Source organism: Sinocyclocheilus grahami, unplaced genomic scaffold (assembly GCF_001515645.1).
Source record: "Sinocyclocheilus grahami isolate Dianchi unplaced genomic scaffold, SAMN03320097.WGS_v1.1 scaffold294.1, whole genome shotgun sequence".
Classification (NCBI taxonomy): Eukaryota; Metazoa; Chordata; class Actinopteri; order Cypriniformes; family Cyprinidae; genus Sinocyclocheilus; species Sinocyclocheilus grahami.
In genome coordinates this window covers 661943-670643 of record NW_015505473.1, presented here as the reverse complement: position 1 = coordinate 670643, position 8701 = coordinate 661943, and the positions used below count along the sequence as shown (strand labels likewise).

The 8701-nt window shown below is 35.9% G+C and overlaps 1 protein-coding gene across 1 annotated transcript in view; it reads right to left on the bottom strand.

Moving 5' to 3' along the window:
• Positions 1–8701, bottom strand: part of LOC107600881 (CUGBP Elav-like family member 4) — an 81533-nt gene that overhangs the window by 57219 nt on the left and 15613 nt on the right. The gene's annotated exons all lie outside the window — the stretch shown is intronic.

Here is an 8701-nt window from a genome sequence, read left to right as displayed (position 1 = left end):
AATAAATGCAAAGACAGAGCCCGAAAGGGAACAGAGTCGCGTGACAGACACAGTGATGAAGCTGGTCTCTCTAGCTCTCTCTCTCTCTCTCTCTATCTCACACACACGCGCGCACACACACACACACGATGCGCAAAACTCCGCATTTGACCAGTCAGTAGCAAATACTTAAACTAATAACAAAACATACTTACAGTAGCTGATTCAGAAGCGCCAGATTGTCATAGCAAAGTCAGAATGACCTCCTCTCCTAGGTTCACGAAACGGTCGTCCATAAAATGCATTGCTGTTCTGTTGTAAGTAATCTTAAAGATTCCTAAATGCATCTACTTTCGGAAGGCCAAATAAAGTGCTTTTGCTTTCGCCTAGAAACACACAGCGTCTCCCTGACATGGCTGCTTCAACACTAACTGCGGTTACTGAAACTACGCCTTCTTTCTTTGCGTGCACATTTGGGTGGCATTATGCTAATATTTCCACATAGTGAGGTAGATATGTGGGGGCGTGTTAGAACGAGCCATTTTAGGGGGGCGTGGCAGAATCTTAACTTTGATAAAGAATATCTCTTTGGTTTTGAGACTTTAGTCTTTGCAGCTTCAGGGATCTTATCTATGCACAATCAGCTTGTAACCCTCCAAAGAGAAAGGAAAACGTGAAATCGCATCATATGACCCCTTTAAACAGTAGTGCAATTAAAAAATGATAGTCAATAATGTAATTAGTATAAAAAAACAATTATAAACAAAATACATGATATTAATAATTTATCCCAAAAAATCCATTGTAAAATAGTCTATATGTGCCTGTGGATGCAAACCAAATGGGTTTTACTACAGTGGCCATTGTAAGCAGCCTATTATCAAATGTCCCTTATTGATTTAATTTTTGCCAGCAGTATTTGAACTATGAACTGATTTGTTGATTTTACCCAGAAAAATAAACAAGAAATCCATAATGAATCCATAACAAAAAAGAAAGAAATTCAGCTTTGGATATGGCATTCAAAGAAGGTCAAAATAAATGAGAAACACTGGGCAAAAATATACCGCAATCACAGACACTGCTACTCGGCTGTAATGAGATTTCCTCCAGTTTCACCGAGGTTGTGTCACTAAAATAAATAAAGAAATAAACCAGTTCAGGCAGAAATAAAGTCAGACAGGATGACCTCCTCAGGGAAAACTAGTCCCGTCATAACAGGGCTTAATAATAATAAAAAAAAACAGTAGCTCAATTTTGCACAATGAAATACCTGTTTAAGTAGCGTAAACCTTAAAATTCTTTCAATCTTGAAAAAAGATGAAAGATTTCCAATCGACTAACAGCTTAAAGCACAAATGCCACGAAAGAGGGAACCTGAACATACAGGTGAGAAACAGAGCAGAAAGTAGGACGAGTGAGAGAGAGAGAGAGAGAAAGAGAGAGAGACATAAACACAGAATGAAAGTGTGTCTGAATCCAGCACCCTGGACAGCGCCTATCGATCGGCTCCCAGCACACATCACCACAACTTTCACAGATTGCTATTGAGAAGTGACCTGTAATGCAATTACTGCCCAATGCAGAGCCGAAGTGGCCATCAATAATTAAAAGGCAGCCAAGTCGCGGCCTGCAATTGCACTTTTATTCCCGCGTCGCTGTTGTTGTTGTGTCCGCTTGCCCCGGCTACCAAACTGTTGCGCCACTGTGTCTCGAATAAGATTTGTGAAAATGCGTCCTTCAATAAAACCAATCACATCGGACAAATGCCCTTCGCTGCAAAGTTTATTATTCCGCCAGCATATGGCTCAGACCACAGCGCAGTCGTATTAACCAGCAACAAATCACCACACGCAAATGCAGTCTGCTCCACGCCACTATTATGAGTGGATATGTCAATGTACCTATTGTCTCATCCACTCCGGGCGCCAGCACAGTGTTTAGACGAAGTCAGCACGACATTGGCTGCAAAGGAAATTTGTCCCCCCCCCCTTTCTTGGGCCACTGTGCTGTCACAAGCATTTCTTCACACTGAATTCTTGATATAGAGCGTCTCTTCCATATTACATAATGTTGTAATCAGTACAGCGGGCCCCCACAGTGGAGGCAGCGAGCTGAGTTGAGAAGAAGAGCATCTATTTTTCACGACGACTGACGAGTATCTGTCAAAACGTCTCTCTCAGCGACAGATTCTCAGGTTTAATCACTGGGAGCTGTGAGTGATTATGTAAGGACTGTGAACTCGCAGGTGATTCTGAGTTAGGTTCTCTTGCAAGAAGGAGGTCAAACCGCAGATTCGGAGACAGATGAGGTGAATCACATGAAAATGTGCTCAGGAGACATTTCACTGCAAAATCAAAAGAAAAAAAAAGAGAGAAAATATATTATGCATAAAGAATATAGAGACCATAAAGATAATTAGAATTGTGACGTGCTCAATAATACTCAAATTATATTTCTTATGATCTTAAGTGCCTTTTTATGATATACTAATATATATATATATATATATTTGAAACCGACTTTGTAAATATAAATAAATATACACAAGTTTCTGAAAAAGGTCTCTTATGTTCATCAAGGCTGCAAAAATACAGTTAAACAGTAATATTGTGAAATATTATTAGCTGATTTGCTGTTCAAGAAACATTTCTTATTATTATCAATGTTAAAAAAAGTTGCTTTATAATGCTTGGTATTGTTGTGGAAATTGTACAAATTTTTTCAGGATTCTTTAATAAATATCAAATTTAAAAAACAATATTTTGTTATATTCTAAATGTCTTTACTCTAATTTTTGGATAACATTTTTGCTGAATTAAAGCATTAATTTAGTTCTAAATCAATCCATCAAAATATAAAATATATCTTGCATATTTTATATAAAATATTTAAAATTAAATATAGAATTTAAAATTTTAAATTGGATTGGACAGTGAAGAGAAAGTGTCTAGTACATGTGAAATTCATGGGAAAATAACGTTGAAATATCATTCCAGGATGCGCCTAGGATTAAATACGAGAACGTTTCTACACATTTTACATTTTAGGTCTCATTCCCACACTTCAATTTTAGTTATTTTCCCATTTTAATGATTTTAATATTACTTTAAACTGTGGAAAACAGTAATAATGAATCCAAACATTTGACTTGCATTGTAAGACTAACACAGCATGTTTCTGTAAACTAATACAGTAAAATGGATAGGCCCTGCACACCAGTTTAAAAAACACAACACATCCAAAGGTCTTCACACTTCCTTTTTCCTGTGCCTCTCTCGGGGAACAGGTCTATATTGACCAGTCGGCAGACATATTGAAAGAGCTGCCACAAAAGTAGGTCGCGCGGTTGGTCAATGGTATGGATTTCTGGGTCTGTAGCATATCTCACACAATCGCCAGAGAGAGAGAAAGAGAGAGTAAGTAAATGAACAGAAATCAGAGCCACATCGCCTGCTGCTTCCTCTTCTGTCCTTCTTTCTTTCTTCCCTTCATGCGTTTCAATCCTCCCTTCCATCCCTACTCTATTCCCATTTCATCTCTGCTCCTGGAGGCATAGCTCAGGCTCATATCAGAGATCAGAGCTGGTGTAGGTGTGCGTGTACCTTTATGAGTTACAAAATGATCCATTGATCCATGTTGTGCTTGCTTATCCACAGACTGTCAGTATGTACCATTAGGGATCAATGGACAGTACATTTATCTTTTTGAGAGTATGAATGCATGTTTTTAAATACATATTTGTGAGTAGGTGTGCGCATTTTTTCTAGATATATGTGCGTGTACGTGGGAGCTGAGGTAGGTTTATCTTTGGATATGTTCAGAATTGAATACTATCTCTGAAAGAAAGTAGCATGCCGTGTGTATACAGTGCATACTGTGCCAGTTTTCTGTAGGCGTGAGGACCCAAATGATGCAACATTTGCCAGAACGTGCAACCAGAGCGCACTGTGTGAAACACTGTATCCCATAATGCAATGCGATCAACTTGACATTCTATTCTGACAAATAAACAAGATCAATATGAACGGAGATCTCTTTTGACTTCATTATTTGATCGGGCTGTCAAAAGTTAAGACATTTTTTTATACAAAATGGGATTAGAAATGCAAAATAACTGCATATACTGTATCCCATAATGCAATGCGATCAACTTGACATTCTATTCTGACAAATAAACAAGATCAATATGAACGGAGATCTCTTTTGACTTCATTATTTGATCGGGCTGTCAAAAGTTAAGACATTTTTTTATACAAAATGGGATTAGAAATGCAAAGTAACTGGATTTATTTATGAGACGATAAATGGATGGCGCTTGCTGAATTAAACATGCACGTAAGGAGTTAAAGCGACAACAATATAGCTGTTTGAAATGTTCATACTGATTTGAGTACTACTTTTAAATACTATGCAGTACTTACAGTAAACTTGTATTTTTTGGAATACTGTATTTGAGCTTTTAATTGTAATTACAATAATTCTCACAATAAAAATGGGAGAAAATTTTTTATTTTATTTTGTGAATACTTTATTGGAGTTTTTAAAGTGCCCCTATTATGGATTTTTGAGAATTACCTTTCATGCAGTGTGTAACACAGCTCTAAGTGAATGAAAACATCCTGCAAAGTAAATCTGAAAGTGCACCGTGTATAAAGTTATTGTCTCTCAAAAGAAAGAGTCGACTCGGAATCATTGAAACGAGTCGTTTTTAAAACAAATCCCAAGACGTTTCATGTTGACATTTGTACACAAAGCACCACTGCGCTCACAAAGACTGCTTTATCAGGCATTACAGGCATGATGAAATGAAAATGAGACCAATCGGACCAATCACCGAAGATTAGCGTCACGCAAAGGAGGGCTTTGGAAAAATTAATCGTGGAGCGAATAGTTTGGGAGTTGTTGAGCAAGTAAGGTAAAAATAAATGCATATTATAAGACAATACAAGTGTTTTTTGACCTTGCATGCATGTCAACCTGTTCTTGGGGACTCCCAAAACCAAAATATGAACCTTTCATTACCCATAATAAGGGCACTTTAACTGTTATTACAATAATTTCTCATAATAAAAAAAATTGAAAAAAGTAGAAAATTGGTGTTCTATTTGTAATTGTAATAATTTATTCATTGGAGATTTTAACTGAAATTACAATAATTTTCACAATAAAAATCTCACAATACATTGTTTTTTAAAATTAGTTATTAATGAGTATCATTCCTTCCCAGACAATCACGGCAATAAAACACACCCACACACACACCTACTCTGACCAGTACAAACACAAAGTCAAATGTCTCTTGTTTATCAAGGTTCAAAGTTGATGTAATAATAGTAGTAATAATAATAATAATAATAATAATAATAATAATGCAAAAGTAAATAAACAAATAATTGCATATATACATACAGATAAATCAAATAATAGTATTTCATTTCGAGAACAGCCATAGTGTGTATCTGTGTATGGCTATGCCACAACAAGCATTAGTCTCCAGGAAATATTTCTACATGAATATTCATCTGCATGAATGCATATTTGTGAACATTCTGCATTTGTGTTCGTTGCAGTGAGTAATAGCTGCTCCGTTTGTACTCGTGCGTGCGTGTGTATTTAAACGTGAGCGAGAGAGCGGCCATGGGTATTCATACTTAAGCTTCAGTTTTGATGTACTATGTGCAAAAAGTTATTTCGAAATGGTCATAATTACATTTTGACAATCATGACCACATTAACATATGATCACCTAATTTATTTATAAATGGATATTTAGTTACCAGAAACTTCATGAATGAAACTAAACCTACATGATGGGACAGTCAGACATGACAGGTAATTCACAAGCAAGTCTTAAAGGTACAGTACCAAAACCGCTGGTTTAATTGTAAAGGTCAGAACGGGAAAAAAATAAGTATGAAAATCATATAAAGCTAAATTAAGATGATTTTTGGTATGAGGAACCTTGACTACCATTATACAAGATATAAAATCATAAGAATATAGCCTGGAAAATGTGAAAAATGATTATATACCTATATGTAATAATCCAGCAAAAAATATAAGGTATCATACCAGTAGGTAATACACCTTAAACCAAATTACACTTATAAACACTATATTCTGTCCTGCATTACTTTATAGCTGCAATATTGTGGTGTCAAATATGGCAGAAATGCTCGATAAGCACAATATAAATGTTTGTGTGATTTTAGTCAGTGAGGTGATCTCATACCAAACAAAAGAAAGCGTCAGAGAGGGTCAGGCTTTAAGCTAAAAGGCGCAAATGTGTTTTTCACCACTCATTTGGAGCGACTCTGCTATTGAGCTGTGATTTTGAAGGTCCAAGTGCAGCCCACTCTCTCTGGCTCGTTCTATCTCTTCCCAACTGGAGCTTGGGAGGCTTCTTGCACTTGACAGAACTTTCTAACATAAAAACCACTTTCCTAAAAACCATCAAGCTGTCAAGTGAAGTGGAAAAATGAGAGAGATCACTGCATAAAGGCTGAGAGGGGGGACAAAGAGAAAGAAAGGAAAAGAAATGGTGGGATGGCTCAAGATTCTCCAGCAGATAAAACACATAAAACGTTCCAATGACTTTTCTTAATTTCTCCAGATTTATTTATTCTGCTTTCTCTCGCTCTCTTTCTTTGTTTACTTAAGCCTTTACTATTTCACAATAAAAACGTGCTTATATTTGAAGTGGCCATGATGGCTCATACTGTAAGAATGAAAAATTAAACATCAGCTGTATACCCTTAGAGAAAAATTTGATAATTTGGAACACAAATGGAGATTTCTGGTTATACTGTAAATATCATCAAATATCTCAGATTGTTTTAGGGTTACTGGTTAACTAAAACTATTTTTTTTGCTAATTAAAATGAAACAAATAGATGTTAACTGAAATAACAAAAAAAAAAAAAAAAAAAAGAAGCCAAGGCAACTATTCTCATTTTTAAAAATGAACTAAAACTAAACCTGAAATATACATATATAGACATATTTAGAAAAAGTTTAAAAATGACAAAAACACAACAAAATTACTAAAAAAGTAAAATTAAAAAAGAAAATTTAAAAAATTTATTACTAATAAAAACTATAATAATACCTCTGATACCAAAATTATACCGGATTTAAAAAAAAAAAAAAAAGACCCCAGTAATCTCCAATGTTTCCAAATAGGACTCAACAAATGTCTATGCTCAGGTCTGTCAAGAAAAGTGTAAGATTTCTCCAATATTTCTCATTAAATTCTTCCAAACCCTTCACTATATCTCAGATATAGTCTCCATATTCATTTTACAGCTCTAATCCTCCATTTTTTAAAAATATAATTCTCTTAAGAAATTATAGGAGAAACATCCGAGACAAAGACTAAAATAAAACCCAACCAAGAACTCCATTAAGTCTCCTGAGCGCTGAATGAGCAGCCCAAGTGATAAAACGTTCCTCTGGGTAATTAGTATTCTTATGAAACATTTGTGATAGGCAGAGCCTTCGATTGAATTCATTTGCAGCTGCTGCGTTTGCATTTCTTGCGAATAGATGTGCTCATAATAAGACGATCAAGGGTTTTTCTTATTACAGTCAACATCTAACATGATGACTTACACGTTCATGTGGGGGGGGGAAAAAAAAAGAGCAAAACGAAAAGTAAAATTAAAAAAGAAAATTTAAAAAATTTATTACTAATAAAAACTATAATAATACCTCTGATACCAAAATTATACCGGATTTAAAAAAAAAAAGACCCCAGTAATCTCCAATGTTTCCAAATAGGACTCAACAAATGTCTATGCTCAGGTCTGTCAAGAAAAGTGTAAGATTTCTCCAATATTTCTCATTAAATTCTTCCAAACCCTTCACTATATCTCAGATATAGTCTCCATATTCATTTTACAGCTCTAATCCTCCATTTTTTAAAAATATAATTCTCTTAAGAAATTATAGGAGAAACATCCGAGACAAAGACTAAAATGAAACCCAACCAAGAACTCTATTAAGTCTCCTGAGCTCTGAATGAGCAACCTGAGCGATAAAACGCTCCTCTGGTTAATTAGTATTCTTATGAAACATTTGTGATAGGCAGAGCCTTCGATTGAATTCATTTGCAGCTGCTGCGTTTGCATTTCTTGCGAATAGATGTGCTCATAATAAGACGATCAAGGGTTTTTCTTATTACAGTCAACATCTAACATGATGACTTACACGTTCATGTGGGGGGGGGAAAAAAAAAGAGCAAAACGTGTATGGCTGTGTGAGCGTTTTTTACCAAGTGAATATTCTCTGCACTAAAAGAAAGGAACTCCAGCAAAGTGACTCCCCTGTATTCAACATCTATGATGTCATAATCACTCGCATCAAAGGCATTCCGTTCGCCACGGCAACTGTCATTCTCCCTGGAGGCGTCATTAAAACAGAACACACCAAACTGAGCTGAGCAAGAGCTAATGGAGCAACTTCAAAACACACGCGCACACACACTACAACCAAACAATGTTAGAGCGGGACAGCAAGTTTGTACTAACCCAAATAGGAGTGACGGAGTAATACACACACGTGCCCGCAGACATTCATAAGGCACGCTTGCACACACACACACACACACACACACACACACATGCTCAGAGACACTAAAAGACACTATAAATAGGACAGCTCTAATGTGGTGCTGTGTAGTTCTTGCCCTTGGGTACAAGGCTCTTCCAGAGAGAAAGAG